This window comes from Ipomoea nil, unplaced genomic scaffold (assembly GCF_001879475.1).
Source record: "Ipomoea nil cultivar Tokyo-kokei standard unplaced genomic scaffold, Asagao_1.1 scaffold2338, whole genome shotgun sequence".
NCBI classification, from domain to species: domain Eukaryota; kingdom Viridiplantae; phylum Streptophyta; class Magnoliopsida; order Solanales; family Convolvulaceae; genus Ipomoea; species Ipomoea nil.
Window position 1 is genome coordinate 1,246,461 of NW_017618766.1, and position 19,230 is coordinate 1,265,690.

Here is a 19,230-nt window from a genome sequence, read left to right on the forward strand (position 1 = left end):
CTCTAAATTTTAGCCGAGGTGCCTTATGCCAAGGCGTCTTGGGCCGATGTGTCCTGAGCCGAGGTGCCTTGTGTCGAGGTGTCTTGGGCCGAGGTGTCCTAAGCCGAGGTGCCTTGGGTCGAGGTGAGACGTCTCGGGCCGCTCCACCTCCTTGTTCTGCTCCCCCCAGGTCGGTTTGCTCCGCGCCTTCCTCACGCACGTGGCTCGAGCTCAAAGTAGCCGACCTTATTCTCCCTTGGTGATGTACTAGACTTGTTATTTTGACTGCTTAGTTAGCACAAACTTGCTTCCCCGTTTTGCCATGCGCCATACTTGGATGTTATGACTATTGCTCCTTTGCTTCGGTGACGTGATGGGTGCCACCTTTTACTTGCTATTGTCCCTCTTTTAAATACTTGTATTTTTTTTTTATATTTTTTTTTTCGGCCACCCCCGCACTGGCAGAGGTGGACCTCAGCAGCTTGCCGAGGTGGGCCTCGACAGCTCGCCGAGGTGGGCCTCGGTAGCTCACCGAGGTGGGCCTCGGCACCGTGCCGAACTGGGCCTCGGCCGCGTGCCGAGGTGTGGCACGGGTCGGCCTCGGCACGCCGCCAAAGTGGTGCCATGGTGCACCTCGGCAACGTGCCGAGGTGCGACCACGGTGCACCCCGGTGTTGTGCCGGGGTGCGTTAAGCCAATTTTATTTATTTTTTATTTATTTTTATTTATTTATTTTTTGGCCATGTGTTAGCCTCTTCAACATAGTCTTACGAGACTATGTCATTGGGCTCTCCCGTCGGGGTTGGTACGCGAGGTCGGACCTCATGCCCCCTTAGGGTACGCTAGCCGCTCAGGCTAAGTCCTTCTGGACTACGCCACCGGGCTCTTCCGTCGGGATTTGTACGCGAGGTCGGACCTCATGCCCCCTTAGGGTGCGCCAAACCGCTTGGGCCCAGTCCTGTCGGACCAAGCCACCGGGCTCCTCCGTCGGGGTTTGTACGCGAGGTTAGACCTCGTGCCCCCTTAGGGTGCGCGTTAGCTGCTCGGGCACAGTCCGACAGGACTGTGCCACCGGGCTCTTCCGTCGGGGTTGGTACGCGAGGTCGGCCCTCGTGCCCCCTTAGGGTGCATCCTCCGTCGGGGTTGGTACGCGAGGTCGGACCTTGTGCCCCCTTAGGGTTCGCGGGGGGGAAGACTTGAGTGAGCACTCGTTCCCCCCTGTTTCATGATTTTTCCTTTTTTTTTTTTTTGAACGGATTGGAATTTAATTCGAGAACCGTTGGTCAGGAGTCCTTGGTCCTGACCCCTCTCCCCCCTCGGAAGGGCAAATATTTGCCAAACTTGAGCTAATTTTGCAATCATAAAAATATATTATTTAATAAAACAGATTGTTGGTCGGACCAACATACATGAAATATGCCAATAATAGGCTCTTCTATCAGGTGGTGAGCAGGGGCGGACCCTGTACCACCGCTAGGGAATGCAAAGATCGGGGCTGCCACGCACGACCACGACCATGCAAACCATTATGTTTAAATAATTCGAAGTGTCCACGGGGCCTAGTGGTCCACCAATAATAAATATAATTTATTTTCAAAGATAGAAATATATACGTACTCATATGTGGGCATGCATGCCTTTTCCAAATTATGGCCATTGTAAATCTCATATTTGCATGGCTTAGTTGTATAACCAAAATGGATGCAATGCTTCAAGTTTATGCAAACTGCTCACATCACTGTAAAGTTTATGCGCATCAGCGTATGTACGTCCGTCTCAAGTTCAGGCAAGACATCCTCTCCGGCAAGCAAACCCGAAAAACACCAAAAAGCCACAACCAACAAAGTGTAGTGGATGAAATCTTTGGCCACCCCTTTCAACACTCAACACTGCCAAAAGGGGTAGATCACCAACCATAGCCAACTCCATCAAGATCCAAAGCTTACTGTTATGGCTCACTTGGAGAAGTGAATGCATGCGTTTCCCAGGGATGTAGGGTGCGGTGAATGAAATCTTCTGCCACCACCTTCAACACTCAACACGTCCTCCTCAACTTTCACCCTAGTTGGACCCCAACGACTGTATCAATAGGCTCTCGATCGAAGACATAGAGCAAACTGAATCCTCCTGGGGTGCCGCTGCTTCTGCTTCTGCCTTCGCTTATGTCATACGGAACACACAAGCCGGATAGTAGGCATTGGACCAACGGATACGGTGGATTTGGAGTATTAAAATTTTCAGGCAACTCACAGGGATCGAAAACTGGACTCAGCGGTACCGGAGTGTGGGATAGGTTTTGGCCTATATTGATTGTTCATGAATATGCTGCTTCATCAGATTCTCTGAGGAACATAAGCTATTTTGAACAGAGACATGCCAGGACTACCATGATCATATTCGTTTGGTGCTGCTAAACTGGATCCCGTAAGTGTAACATCTATCTCCACCTACGCACCAGAATTAGATAAGAATTTTGTTAGGGATTTCTTGGTCCAACTATCTATCTTTGTCAGGGTCTGATTCATCAATCATTCTCTACGCTAACAACAAAGATTCACTGTTATCTGGGCCGCCTAAATGTAGGAATAACAGTAGGATGAGTATGATCCGGGAATGAACGTCGATGGTCATGAGGATTTCGATGTACGGCGCAAGGAGCACTACTTCGTTTAATGCACTGTGGATAGGCGAGCTTAATTCTTCCATGTCGCACGTCCGTAGTGTGCTGCTTGTGGAGCGGGAGGATGACGAAGGTCATGCGCTTTTCCCGAGATTCTCGATCATCACCGGATCTGAACTCGCTGCTGAACAGTCGCAATATTTTCTCTATCTTCCCTTATATTTCTGGAAAATTGCAGGGAGTGAAGGGAATCTTCTTTGAACCATTGCCCTCAACTCCTCAAGATCCTGATGATAGAATTTTTAATCTTGATGATGATCAACAATCATTTGGATCTCTTAGTCGCGCAGAGCCAACAAATTCAAATCAAAGAAAACAAAAACGTGTGGCTGCTGCAAATAATTCGGGTACTGTGTGAATATCTTCATGACAAAGCCTTGGATTGAGCACAACTTACTTAGCCAACAATGCTGCGCTGAAGATCTCTTCATGATAAAACTTTATCAACATATGCTTATGATTAAGCATGCGTAATGTAAATGCCCCAATCTTTAAGAACCTATATTGTCGAAGGTTCTTGTGTGAAATTAGCGAGTGAATCTGAATCTACCAGAGAGGACCCCGATCGATACCGGCCAAGTTAACAGAGGTTACGTATCCTACTGCATGCGCTCATGCGAACCAGGTTGGGATCATCGTGCCCTTGCATTTGCGATGCCGCCGGGGTAGTCAAACGCGTCCCCCAGCATCCGCGGTGATCCCTCCATCCGCGAAGATCGGATAATGGTTGCGAGATTTCAGATCTGCAGGCGATCCATGGACTATGCGAAGAAGATCGAGGGAGAGAGCAGCGCCGAGACCCCGTCAGCGAAGAGTTCTCCGCCGGAGGCGATTGCTTAAGGACAAAATCTTTTGTAGCTGGCGATTCATGCAATCATGCGCTTCTCCGAGCCTTAGGGGGGCGGCTCGGTTCCTGCGGCACGCCAGAAGTCGAAGGATGATGCGAGAGCCGTCGACGTTGTTCTGCGAGGCAACGGCAAAGCATATCTAGGAAAGGAAGAACGATTGGGCACACTCGAAGCCTTTTGTCAACGCAGATCTCATCTAGAACTTAGCTTTCATCGTAGTATTGATCTCCGCATGCTGAAAAATCTGATAGTTGATCGTGGTATTCATGTTAAACACCAAAAATGGAGAGCACGCTCAAGCTTGTACAGTCGCTCTCATCAAGAGAGCCAATGATGGAATTAATTAAACCGGGGGTCCGACTTAACTAACCCGAATGAGAGTACAAATAATAAATAAATTATACGAATGATATAGTAAAGACCGTGAGACCGTAGATCGTATTAAATGCCGTAGATTTGGCTATTACAATAGTATTTTAGGACAAAGTAGGTAGGAAATGTAGATCGTAGATAGAATTTCCCTTTGTTAGGACAAGGAGGGGGGGGGGGGGGGGGGTTTTATACAAGCCAAACCCCCCAACCGCCTCCCCCTAAATCGGGGGTAGTTAGATCTCAACTTTGACCGGGTCCAATGTGGTGCCCCGGGTCCGTGTTGCTCCCGGGCTCCAATGTGGTGCCCCGGGTCCGCGTTGCTACCCCGGGTCGGGTCGTGGGTATAATATATCCATCAGAAAGTATGACTAAATTGTGATGTTTGATAAATGAGAAACAAAGCATATTTTGTTGAGTGATTTATATAGAAATTGTTATGTTGCAAACCGAGCATGATGTTATATTCTTGAATACTTCATGTTAGTTTATACATGATTTAGAAGCATGTTATAGAGCATTTTGACATTTCACATGAGTCATATTTCAAAAATGCATAAGGGGCCAACGTGAGCCCAAGAATATTTTCAAAAACCATAAGCATGTGGTATAGCATTCTTTGATGCATTGAGAAGTAGTAGAATTGTTGCATGCATGAGATTGATGCATGAGAGATATATTTATGCATTATCTATATCGGTGAGGTTTTGGAGGATACCGTTTGGACTATGTTCCTCTCGGGAGATATTTATGGACATTGCGGTCCTAGTATATGTAACGCGTCGTATTCCCACGTTCCGAGGTTGGAAGCTTCCCGCCAGTCTTGGAATCCTAGTTAGGGGGTGTGCACACTAATAGTTCGATACCTGATTCCACAGAGTTTGAACCACGAGATTGGTTCCGTAGACGGTAGGAGATATTGGGTCAGAATTATGCCGTTCCCGATAGGGTAATTCACACTTCTGTGAAACCCTAAGCTTTCTACGAGTATAAGAGAAAGAAAGAGAGTCAATAGAGACTTAAGAAAGAGAGTCAATAGAGACTCAAGAAAGAGAGTCAATAAAGACTCGAGAGAAAGAAAGAGAGTCAAGAGAGACTCGAGAAAGTAACAAAGAGACCTCCACAGAAAGTACTCTAATTTATAAAAGAGTGTATGAGTATATTATTGCACTAGATTGCATATGAGTATGAGTATATTGTTGCACTAGATTGCATAAGAGTATATTTATATGGTTGCACGAGATTGCATAAGAGTATGATTATATTGTTGCACGAGATTGCATAAGAGTATGATTATATTGTTGCGCAAGATTGCATAAGAGTATGATTATATTGTTGCACTAGATTGCATATGAGTATGAGTATATTATTGCACTAAATTGCATATGAGTATGAGTATATTGTTGCACTAGATTGCATAAAAGTATGATTATCTTGTTGCACTAGATTGCATAAGAGTATGATTATATTGTTGCACTAGATTGCATAAGAAGTATGATTATATTATTGCACTAGATTGCATATGAGTATGAGTATATTGTTGCACTAGATTGCATAAGAGTATGATTATATTGTTGCACGAGATTGCATAAGAGTATGATTATATTGTTGCACGAGATTGCATATGAGTATGAATATATTATTGCATTATATTGCATAAGAAGTATGATCATAATGTTACACGGGATTGCATGCGAATAGAGCATCGTAAGAGATTGTATAACGAGAAGTTTGACTTAAGGTATTCCTTGAGCATGATTATTGTGTTGTATTAGAAGCTCTACTTATCAAGTTATGTGATAAGAATGTGAAAGCATGTAAACACCTGTTATATGGTCTTTTAACATGATCCAATCCGTATGCATGAGTTGCTTGTTAAGTTATTTGAGAAGCTTATAAGCTGTTGAACCTATGTGATCAATCTTGTACATACATGAGCATGCCAGCTGATATTATAGGGTGCAAGCATCTAGAAAGAATGTGATAAATCTTAAGATGATTTGAGATTAGCTTATTGCTATAAAGATATCAAATGTTTTCAAAGTATATGCTAGAATGCTTTACAGGGTTGAGTGTGGTTATACTTAGCTTCGTGCTAACGGGTGCTTTCCTATTTGTCTATGTGTTGCTTGCAAAACCCCGTTCAGATAGGCCCAGCTGTGTGAAGAAGTCGAGTTAGATTAGTCTCGTAGATAGAGAAATCTAAACTCTAGTTCGGTTGATGATTATGTTGTGGATTTAGACTTATGACTTTACACTCTTTGATGATGTTGTAGACTTTTGGGGCGACGTTTTTCCCTCTTACATTTCCAGTATTTATTTTTAGTACCCAGACTTAATTTTATTTCTAGTTTTACCCCTTTTAGCCTGTGCAATCACCAAAGAGTGGTGGTTGTGGCGGTGACACTCCCACTATATATCTTTTAGTTTTCCGCTGCTTAGTTATGTTAATGACTGTTTAGAGATGTATTTAAGAGTTAGAAAAGTGGGGTGTTACACTTATTGTTAGGGGGAGAGGATGTGACACCCCGAAAATACTATCCTTTAAATAGGATTAATTGGATAATTAATCCTAAGTCATCCTTGTGGACTTTCTTATCAATTTCTCAAATTGATAGTCGGAGGACTTAAATTGACCAACTCCTTGGTCAATTGATTTAAGTCAAAAAGGGGGACCTCTAGCTTTGATGGTTGTACCTAACTCTATGGGGTCTTCCTAAGTTTTTCTAGAGAAAGTAAGGGCATTATAGCCTTTTCACATTTGCTTGGCCTTGAAGCGTTACCATAGCAAGCCTAGACCTCATTTCCCCACTTTGGAAAGAAAACCTTTCTCTACCTTTTCTCTAAGAAAAACTTGGCTTCTTCTCCAAGCTAAGAAGAATCTCCTCCATCCTTGCTAGGGATCATTCCAAGATTCCACCTTTCCATCTCCCAAGCTTAAGGAAGGGTAAGATCTAGGATTAGTTGGTGTTTTTAATTAGCTTTACCTAGTCTTTACCTAAGATTAGTGTTTTCTTTGTGGTTTTGGTTGTATAAGAAGACTTGGTTGAAGAGGAGCTTCAAGGAGAAGCTTAGGAGTGTAGAAAGGAAGAGTTTCTTGGTCTACAAAGGTAACCCATGCTATACAAAACCTATTTTCTACTTGATATGATGATTCTTGACTTCTATTTGATATTCTTGGTGTTAATGTGAGATTTGATGCATGATCTTGTGATAATGCATGTTTAGAGCTTGTATCTAGGCTTTTTAAATGCTATCTTTTGATCTATTCTTGGGTTCAAGTCATTTCCTTGTTGTATGTGAGACTTGGGGTGTTTTGGACTTGAACTTGGCCTTGTTGATGAAATTCCCCGAAGGGAATTATGGATTGTATAGGTGTTCCCCGCGGGCGGTTGTCCACCCGCCACCCCACCCGCGGGGGGAGGAGTGTACCCGGCGGGTAGGGACCCACCCCCAGTTCCACCCGCGGGGTACACAAGTGGGATTGTGGCGGGGGTTGTTTTCCCGTGGTTCCACCCTTTGGTTTGGAATGTTTTGGCCTCCCTTTGTTGGATTGTTGAGCTTTTGTGTGTCTCCTTGATGTTTCGTATGTCTAGAACGACGTCCTAAGTATCCGTGTTAGGATTTGGCGTCTTGAATCATGCTAATAGTCCAACTTTGTGATTCGTGGATTTATGTGTGTCTTTGAGATTTGTTGGAATCGTTTTGGTTTACCCGTTTGATGAGCATGTTAGATATGATGTCGTTAATGCTAGTATGTGTTGTTTGTCCATTCCTTTTGAGGATTGGCAACTTGTGTTGCCAATCATGTTGATATTGGATTGAAGTCCATTGTTGTTGTTGAGTATTGTTTCATGTCTATCATTGAAACCTCTTGATTGATTTCTATGATGTGATCTCGTACATTTGTTGTACCCGTTGTTGATATTTGATTGGGCTATTTATGAGCCTCAATCCTCTTGATAATGACTATATATGACTATGAATGAGATTGGTGGTAATATTATTGAGCTTTGCTCACGAGATCGGTGGTAATATTGTGTTATTTAATGGTACCCTCGTGTACTGAGAGATCGGTGGTAATATTATGAGATTGGTGGTAAAGATTGGTGGGGGACGACGGTCCCAGGCGGAATAAGGTTGGACTCAGAAGTACAGGGTGGCACTAGGAGGTAATGGTTGGAACTAAAATAAGGCCGAGGGTAGCCATAAGGTTGGAACTTGAAACTTGTCATTGTGGGATTTGTTGAATTCATTTCTTATGAGCATGTCTATTGGGAACTCTACCTTGATTATGGTAGGTTGCGTCTATTGTTGAGTATGTTGCTTGTTGTCCTTATGGACTTGTTGATGGTTGGTCTTTGTTGAGAGTGTTATGTTGAGTCTCTTGATGTTCCCTCTCTTGGTTTTAAAATGATATATACTGTATTCCTCTGTCTCAAATGGTTTTATGATATCTATATATTATGTTACTTAACGTGTATTGATGGGTTACCAGCATCTTTCGTTGACGGGTGTTATCCCTATGTTTTTACAGGTTTTGAGTAGCTTATGGAGAGCGCGCTAGTGGACCTTAGATAGTGTAGCTCTTTAAGTTTTCCCTTGTTTAGACTTATGGCCTGTGTGCCTTATTCCCTATGACTTGTTGTTGAAGTTTTAGTTTAGACTTAGCGTGTGCACCTATGTTTGAGATAGGTGTGGCATAGCACCTCCGTACTTAGTCTTTGCTTCCGCTTTATCTGAATGGATGTTTAGCTTGGTTTTCATTTAAATTAAGCTTTTAAATTTTGATAAAATCGGGGGTGCTACAATTTTTGAATAAATACTTTATTTGAAAAAGGCACTAATCAACTTAGGAACAAACTTATTGGGAAAAGATTTGACTAGTTACTTATAAAATATGCTTAAATTGGGAAGAGAATTTTTGGGTTGTTACAAAGGATCACCGGAACCCTAGTGACCTACTATTATAGGTCATGAACCAGTTTTCGACTTCAATGCACTAAAATGGCATGTTTATGTGTTTAATTTCAACTTTCAAAAGTTTAGGGGCGTAATTGACTTTTCGAGTAAAGTGTAGGGGTCTATTTGACCATTTTCACTTTTAATTATACTTCAATTTCATTTGACAATATTGTTCTGCTTTTATTTTCATTTTCCGCACACACTAGTTTCATTATAGCAATACCAAAGTATCATTTTAATTTTAGTACAGTTTCATTTCACAATATTCATTATTGCATGAGATCTATTTGTAGTTTTATTTTCCACACACACTAGTTTCATTATAGTAATGCTAAAGTATTATTTTAATTATATTTCAGGTTCATTTAACAATATATGTTATTGTATGAATTTGGATTTTAGTTTCATTTTCAACACACACTAGTTTTATTATAACAACACTACAGTATCATTTTAATTCTATTATACTTTAATTTGACAATATACGTTGTTGAATGAGCTATGTTTTTTAGTTTCATTTTTCACATACACTAGTTTTATTCTAGCAACACTAAAGTATCATTTTAATTGTACTACAATTTAATTCCACAACCATGCACTATGTGGACCACTGTATAACAATTGGGATTCAGGGCATAAAATATAAAATACGTTATCGTTTTCAGACGAATTGCGCGATAGTATAGTTGAATTATAAACAACTAGTAGTCTACTCATGCGATGCACATACAATAAATAAATAAATAAATATATATATATATATATATATATATATATATATATATATATATATATATATATATATATATATTTTGTTATTGACAAAAACAAAATTATAAAACCAAGTATAATTAAGAATTTTTCTATTATTGTAATTGGAGTTTGTACTTTTATGAAAAGTCTAGCTAAGACCTAAAATAGCTCAAAGCATTGTGTATTGTAAATTTGTAACTGAACATATATATTTTTTAAATTTGCATGAATATCTATATAACAAACAATTCATAATATACAAATTTTATAAATTATTTAGCACCTCTTTATATACAACATTTGACATTGAAGAAACATATTGTCAATAAAACAAATTATTTTATAAAACATAAAAAAGTTCATGATCATTTGTAGAGACAATAATATTTGTACATCGAATTTTCATTAATAAGGTTTGTTTGGGAATTTGAATAAAAATATAAGAAATCATATGTATAAAATACAATATACATATACATCTACATATATATATATATATAAAAGTAAAATCCTCCTAGCCAAGTTCTCCCCCCCCCCCCCCCAACATAGGGGCATTTCTGTAATATAATAATAATAATAATAATAATAATAATAATAATAATAATAATAATAATAATAATGTTATTACCTTAAATAAATAAATTATTATACTTTATGATAAGTGCATAATTGTTCATATTTATACCCCATGTCTATCCCATATTTAGCCTTTGTTTTGCTTATGGAGTGTCACAATGTTGTTCAAAATTATCTTTATTTTGCTCATTTGATCCATTATGCACAATTCATTATCTTTGAGTAGAAATGAAGGATTTTAGATCATGTTGGATGCATTTGGAGTCAAGGGGAGCCAATGTGAAGCTAAGGAGATGAATGCAACACTTCCAAAGGAGCCAAAGAGTGATGTTTTCAATGGTGTTGATCATATGGACAAATTAAACCAAGGCAAAAGTGGAACAAGTGTCAACAAGCTGAAATTCTCGTATGGATTGACAACTGTTCTGTTTTCGGGCCATATCTCAGTCTAGAAGTATCTAAATTAAGTGATTCTTGTTCTATTGGAAAGAAGACTCAAAGGGCTACAACTTTCATGAAGACCACAGTTCCAAATTCTGACGTTTTGAAGGCCAAAAGACACGACCAAGTACATGGCCGTGTATTTTTAGTGCAGTTTCCAGAAACACTGCCTAGAATCCAGATTTTTGGACACGGCCAGTGACATGGCCGTGTCCACTGTGTTCTACTACTATTCAAGTGCGATTTCAGCATTTTTCACTTGGTTTTGACTCTTGTTAGAACCCTAGACACTCTCTTTCATTCTCCTTCATATTTTTAGGTTAAAATAGGCTTAGATTTATATTTCTTAACACTTTTGAAGCTTGTAATCTTGAATTTGATGCTTGGATTCCAACATTTCAAGATTCCACCATCCTTTTTCAATAGAGAAGCTTCTTTTCCCTTTTATCTCTTTATCTTGCAATATTTATGCTTTACACTTATGTTTTTGTGTTCTTTATGCTATTTAATCATGAGTAGTTAGTTTATGGACTTGAGTTAGAGTTGTATTATCTATCTTGATGCTTGATTTGTGATTATTGCAAAAAAAAAAAAAAAAAAAAAAAAAAAAAAAGGAAGAACTCCAACCTAGGGTTCATGTGTTTGTGAAGGTTTTGTATTTATATCTTGTTAATGCTTGGTGTACAACATTCATTGGCATGTTTTGGAGGATTCTTGGCCTCAATGAGAGTTGGGTCAAGATTTCAAGCCACTTTTTGCATAAACCCGGTTTTTCCTATGAAAATGGGGGAAATTAGGGGTTTTGGATGCTTTGTGTTCTTGAAGAACTTGGAGTTGATTCACCACGAGAGTGGGGCAATTCCTTATTCTAATCCTTGTTAATTTGTTCACGTGAGTGACTTATAGACTAGGATTCCTGCGTGCATCCCCTTAATTCATTGGTTGTGTGATTTCTCCATAATCTCATAGGTTGTTAAAGCATCTAGATGATAATGTTCCCTAGCTTGAGTCCTATTTCTTTATTTCGTGTTTACATCTTGTTCATATGTGTTCGAGTTATTTTGTTTAGTTACCGTAGTCTTAACTTCGTTACGATTTGCTTAGCTTCTTGTTGGTTTCCTTATGCTAGTGCCTAGTTTATTGCGATTGCATATTGCGTGTCATAACCCCCAATCCCCTGAGGACGACATTTCACACCCGTATACTTACCATCACTCATTTTTACCACAATCACTTTCCTTTTGAATTAGTATTTTCTACCTATAAATACAAATTTATAATTCTTTTAATCCCTAACCTCCCCCATCATTTCCTTCTCCACATCGGTAGGGCTTCTCCACCTTGTATCTTCTCCATCATTTCCTTTTATGCATCAGTAGGTTGATGAACTAGAGTTGTCTTGCCGTTCTGTTGTCTCATCAATCAAAATCAGTAGGTTAATGTATAATATTAATAATACAAAATCAATTATACTTGCCTTAATATTAATTATTAATATTATTGCCTGATAATTATGTATTATCACCTTTTTCGGTGTAATTATTATGGTAATTTATATATATATATATATATATATATATATATATATATATATATATATATATATATATATATATATATATATATATATATATATATATAATATTATTGGAACAAAATAATATACTTACCTTAATATATAGATTATTTTTTAATATAATTTTCTAATGTTTATTAAAGGTAATTATTCTCATAATTTTTTTTCATTCTTTTGTGTAATTATTATGGTAATTTTATGGTAATGTATTTAAATATTGAAAGAGAACAAATATTATAATTAATATAATTAATAAAATTATTATGGTAATTGCTACAATATTTGGTAATTATAATTAATATAATTAATGAAATTGAGAAATATAAGATTTCTTCCATAGAAATATTTGTGACAATTTCATTAAATTATAATTATAAAATATGAAATATAATTAAAGAAATGAAATTATAAAATTAACAAAACATGAATATTTATAATTTTTTAAATATACATACATACACTTTTTAAATTTCTAAATATAATTTTTTAAGTATATATCTATCAATACAAATTATAATTAATGAAATTATATTATAGAATTTTTCTATAAACATATTAATAAATATCATGTGTATATACAATGTATTATACAATCATATAAGGATATGCGTTCGATTAGAGTTTATATTTATTCATACAAAATTTAGAATTTACAATTTTATTGATTTCTAAGTACAATTCTCTTAGTTATTATTATTCATATTCTTAGAATTATAATATATATGAATTACAATTTGGAATAAATCAACTTAATTATATGAATTTTTTTAATAAATTTATCTAATATGTACATGTTTAGAGATTATATTAACCATACAAAATTTTAATTTTAATTTTGTATGTTATGAAAATAGATACTTGACCAAATATATAAAAGTCCAACTATATTATTATATTGTACATTTTAACATCTTTTTATTTTTTATTTTATTTTTTAAATTCATTATAACAAAAAAATTTCCGGGTAAAACACTATATTTAAAAAAACACAATTTGATAAATATCATAAATTAATTAGTACAATATCATTTATGTTTATAATAATTAAAGAAAAAAATAAATAGTTCAAATATGTGAATCAATGATTTCAAAATGAAATTAATATACAGTTACAAATAAATATAGCATAATTACATTTACTTTAATTAGTTTTAATTCCCTTAATGATATGACTTTTCTTTATCAATTTTTTATGAGAGACTAAGAGAGTGTTTGAGTTGCTGGAAATTATTTTTTAAAAAAAATACTTATTAATAAAAAATAATTTTAAAATATTTTTTAACCCCTCATAACATGTGTAAATCGTATATTTTTTAAAAAAATACAATTTGATAAATGTCATAAATTAATTAGTACAATATTATTTCTGTTTATAAATTATAATAATTAAAAAAAATTCAAATATGTAAATCAATGATTTCAAAATGAAATTAATATACAGTTACAAATAAATATAGCGTGATTATATTTACTTAAATTAGTTTTAATTTTTCTAATGAAATGACTTTTCTTTATCAGTTTTTTATGGGAGGCTAAAGGAGTGTTTGGATTGTAGAAAAATATTTTAAAAATAAAAATACTTACTAATAAAAAATAATTTTAAAATATATTTTTAATCTCTAAACATGAGAAAATTTTATATTTAAAAAAATGCAATTTAATAAATATCATAAATTAACTAGTGCAATATCATTTATGTTTACGACGAGAATAATTAATGAAAAATAAATAATTCAAATATGTGAACCAATGATTTAAAATGAAATTAATATACAGTTACAAATAAATATAACATGATTAGTTTTACTTTAATTAGTTTTAATTTTCTTAGTGAAATGACTTTAATAAAAGTAAAATCCAGCCCAAATTAATATGAATATTAATTAATTAGTAAAAAATAATAAAGTTTAATTGGTAACAAAATTTTATATGAAAATTAACTAATATCTAATGAATTGTTATCACAGATTAATTTGTAGTAGTTAATGTTTTTTTTTTTACATTGTTAAATTATATTATGTATATTGTAAATAATGGAATTGACAATTACATACGTTCATATGGAAATAATTATTATATAAATAAATATCATGCCTTTTAATAGACTATTTTTATATATGATAATTAATTTCATAATTACAAATAAAAAATTTTAATTGCAGGGAGACTTTTGCGACATTTCAATCTGTCAAATAATTTTAAAATAATTTATTACATCATTTCAAACCTTTTAATAGGTTACTTTTAAATTAATATATATAATTAAATTATTTTACCCAATTATATATATCATTCCTAAATACGATCCTAATAACTCTATATGGTGTACGATATATATGTATATAATAATATATAAATATATTATTATCTATTATACCTATAAGTAATTAATACTAATACTCCTAATAATAATAATATTAACAAAAAGATTATTTAAATGTATATATCATTTAAATACTAAAACAATGAGCATATTGAAAAATTATGCTTATTTTTTACTTTAACTGTGTTATTTACTGGAATCTTTATATGTGATTAGTCTTTTTGAGGAATATCATTCTATTTATAAATTTCTACTCATTGCCAAAAACTCTCACAAAAAATATCTTTGATGTTACCATGACTCCTAGCTCTATTTTGTGATTAGAGGAATACATTTTCCCATTAATAACAAAATATCATGTATTCTGCATGTTAAAGCTTAACAATATTATTACATGGAATACATGTCCTACATTATTGTATCATAACATTTTTTTTGTAGGAACAAAAACTATTTTTTGTGTCTTCATGCATGATATATGTGCTCTTGAAATTAGTTGTTTCACACTGTTTGTCATGGTCCTCTCATTTGCTGTGTGATGTGTTCTTGTATATGTACTCCAAAACCTGCAAAATAGAAACCCAAAGCCAAAAGGAAGCACTGTTTGTTACCTAATTCTAATTGGTAATAAGGAATTAGGAATAACTTAGGGGTAGGGGTGTGCAAAAACCGACCCACCCGAATAACCCGACCGACCCGAACCCGTTTAAGCACTATTTGGGGCAATCCGAACCCGAACATCATGAACCGAATCAATGGGACGAAAATAAGCCGGTTTGGAGGAGGCAGGTTGGGGCTTATAAATTTCCCCCGAACCCGTCCGATTACCCGAATTAGGGTAAGGGTTCGTTTACCCTAAGGCATACGACGTTGTCCTAGCGGTGTATATATGTTGCGTTCGATGGAAACCCTAGCCATTCCACTCATTTGCGCAGCTTCCTCTTCTTTCTTCTGACCTCTGAGAACTCTCTGGAAACCCTAGCCATTCCACTCGTTCTTTGATCTCTCGTGAGTCTCGTCTTTCTCATCTGAAAATCTGAAATCTGAAACTCGTTCTCTAGTGAGTTTCTTCTCCAGTTCTCTGATTCTGTGAGAGTGTGAGACGCTGAGTTCTCTCGTTTTCTCTGAGTTTCTTCTAGAGTTGTAGTCTTGTAGACTTGTTCTCTTTAGAGACTGAGAGTGTGAGTCTCCGGTGGAAGCCCTATTCTGGACGACCGGTGTCCGGTGGCCGGTGCGGTGGATTGTAGAGTGCTGTCACGGTCTAACGGATTTGAAGCCCTTTGTTCTTGGGGGTTTGATTTGGAGAAACGAAGTAATCTCTAAACCCTAATCTTAGACTTACTTAGATTATACTCTTATATGTTGTGATACTTTGGTGTTAGTTGTGACTTGTGATTGTATGATTCTGATGACTGTGACACTGTGAATCTGTTGAGAAGTTCCAGATTCTGATGTCACTTGTCCCTTATTTGTGAATTTTTTATCCTTTGATTAGGGTTTCTATGATTATGTCATTTATGTGGACTGTGACACTGTGAATCTGTTGAGAAGTTCCGGATTCTGATGTCACTTGTCCCTTAGTTGTGAATTTTTTATGCTTTGATTAGGGTTTCTATGATTATGTCATTTATGTGGACTGTGACAATGTGAATCTGTTGAGAAGTTCCGGATTCTGATGTCACTTGTCCCTTAGTTGTGAATTTTTGATCCTTTGATTAGGGTTTCTATGAGTATGTGGATTGTGATTGTATGATTTGTCTGTATTGTTTGTGGAAGCCCCTAAGTCCCTAAGCCAGTAACCCTTGTTGGCTGTTGGATGTTGCCTGTGTTGGTGAAAATGGTGGATTGGTGGAAGCCCCAATTGTAACTACCAACTCTTAAATCCAGTAAAATGATGAATGTACAGTTCAGGCTAACAGGTTCCTGATTTCTGGATTTCTTTGTCACTTTGTGTGATTTATGTGATACTGTGATTGTATCACTGTATGCCTGTATAGATTATAACTTATAAGTTATAAGTTTATGGATGTATGACCCTTAATAGTTAATTCTTTAAAGTCCCAACTGTGAAATTTAGAAAAATGATGAAGTTAAGAGGTGCTTGTCTTCTGATTCTAGATTTCTCTATTTCTCTCAGTTGTCTGTGACTATCTGAATATCTGTACTTGTTCAATATGTTTCCCACTGAGTAGTGACCACTATACTGATGGTATTCCATTTACTTAGATGGAAAATATCATAGAGTCTGGAAGTCAACCTTCTAAATCTTCAAATGATGGGTCTACAGTGGTGGAAGGCCAAACTGTTGACACAAATAATCAACAGAATGTGCAACCTACTACTGCAGTTCCTGAGAAGAAGAGGAAGATTGTTGAGTCCAGGTCTCCAGTGTGGGATCATTATGAAAAAATTAAGGATAGTACTTGTGTTACTATCAAAGGCAAGTGTATATATTGTGCCAAAATATATCAATGTCAGTCTAAAAAGCATGGTACTACCTCCTTGAGAAACCACATGCTTAGCTGTCTGAAAAACCCCCACTCTAAAGACACTAGACAATCACTGTTAACCTTTCAAGCTATTACAAATTCTGATGCATCTCCTGCTACTGTTGGTGAGTTAGGAACTTGGGTCTTTAACCAGGAAGCTATTAGGAGGGCCTTGGTTGAAATGATTATAATTGATGAACTGCCTTTTAGATTTGTGGAGGGTCCAGGGTTTAGGAAGTTCATTCTGGTGGCTTGTCCTAGGTTTAAGATTCCATCTAGATGGACAATTAGTAGGGACATCAATCTGATTTATGAAGAGGAAAGATTGAAGTTGAAATGTGTTTTTAGGGGGAACACTCAAAGAGTCAGTATTACAACTGACACTTGGACTTCTATTCAGAGAATTAACTACATGGTAGTGACTGCCCATTTTATAGATGAAGAGTGGAAGCTTAACAAGAAGATTATCTCATTTGTCCCTATTACATCACATAAGGGTGAGGCTGTAGCAAAAGTCCTTGAAACCTGTTTGCTTGATTGGGGGATTAGGAATGTGTATAGTATAATTGTAGACAATGCTTCATCTAATGACACTGCTATAGGTTTTTTTAAAAAGAAATTGATGTCTTGGGGAACATCTACTGTGAAGGGAAAGTATATTCACATGAGATGTATTGCCCATATTCTGAACCTTGTTGTCCAAGATGGCCTGAAACAATGTGATTCTTCTGTGAAGAGGGTAAGGGAGGTTGTAAGATATGTGAGGAGTTCACCTGCTAGACTTAAGAAATTTAGGGACTTGGCTGAGTGGAATGGGATTGAACAGAAACCAGATGGAACTCTACATATCTTATGTTACAATCTGCAATTATTTATGAGAAAGTGTTTGAGTCACTTGAAGAAAGTGATACTGCCTACAAATCAGATCTGTCTGATGTTGTTCCTACTTTTCTTGATTGGGAGTCTGTGAAGAGTTTGGTGGAGATCTTGAAATGTTTTTATGATATGACAATAAGAATTTCTGGTTCTTTATATGTCACTTCTAACACTTTCTTTTCTGAAATTTCTGATTTATACTGCCTCTTGAATGGCATGGTGGAAGCTGGAGGGTCTGTGAAACTGATGGGAGAAAATACGAAGGCTAAATTTGAGAAATATTGGGGGGATATAGATAAAATGAACTTGATGATATTCTTTGCAAACATTCTAGACCCAAGAGACAAGTTAGAGTACATGGCAACACAGATGAATCACATGTATGGTGAGGAAAAAGGTAAACCATACTATGAGAAAGTGATTGCAGCCTTGAAAGAGTTGTTTAATGATTATGCTTCCTCTACTCCTGTCAGTACTCCTACTGATTTTTCACAGTCTACAGTTGGGAGGCCCCAACATTTGTTAAAGTCACAGATTAAGAAACAAAGATTGGAGAGTGGGGGAATGAAAAAAAAAAAAAAAAAAAACAGAGTTAGAAATTTACCTTGCTGAGGCAATACTTGAAGAAGAAACCTCTTTTGACATACTTAGATGGTGGAAATTGAATGCTGAAAGGTTTCCTATCCTTTCTAAGATAGCTAGGGATGTTTTAGCTATACCAATATCTACTGTTGCATCAGAATCTGCCTTCAGTACATCTGGTAGGGTTTTGGATCCTTTTAGGAGTTCATTAACTCCAAAAATTGTGGAAGCTTTGGTCTGTACGCAGGATTGGCTTAGGCTATCAAATACCCCATTATCAATTGAGGAAAATCTGGAGGAATTGGAGAGATTTGAACAAGGTAACACATTCTATTCTATTCTATTTTTTTTTTAACAATTTGTTATTTCCTATGTTCCTTATAATTTTAACATTGTATTATAATTTTTTGTTGTTGCAGAAATTGGTACTGATGGTGGCAGTGGAACTGGAAGGAGTGGTGGTTCTACACTTGCTACAATTCATGTAATGCTATGCTTTGTACTTTATACTTTATACTGCTGTTTCTGTTTGAATGTATTCTGTAATACATTTATGCTGTTTGCCTGTTATTCATGACTCATGAGGCTTGCTTGCAGCTGGCTTGGTAACTAATTAAATTAGTTGCTGCCATTGTAAGTTGTTACATTGTTGGTAAGTTGGCACATTTTACAATTTTTTTTATGTTTTATACTTTTATTATATTATGGCCATGATGAAAGCTTCCACCAATGATCTGAAAAATAAGGGATTAAGCTGGTATGTTGCTCCATCC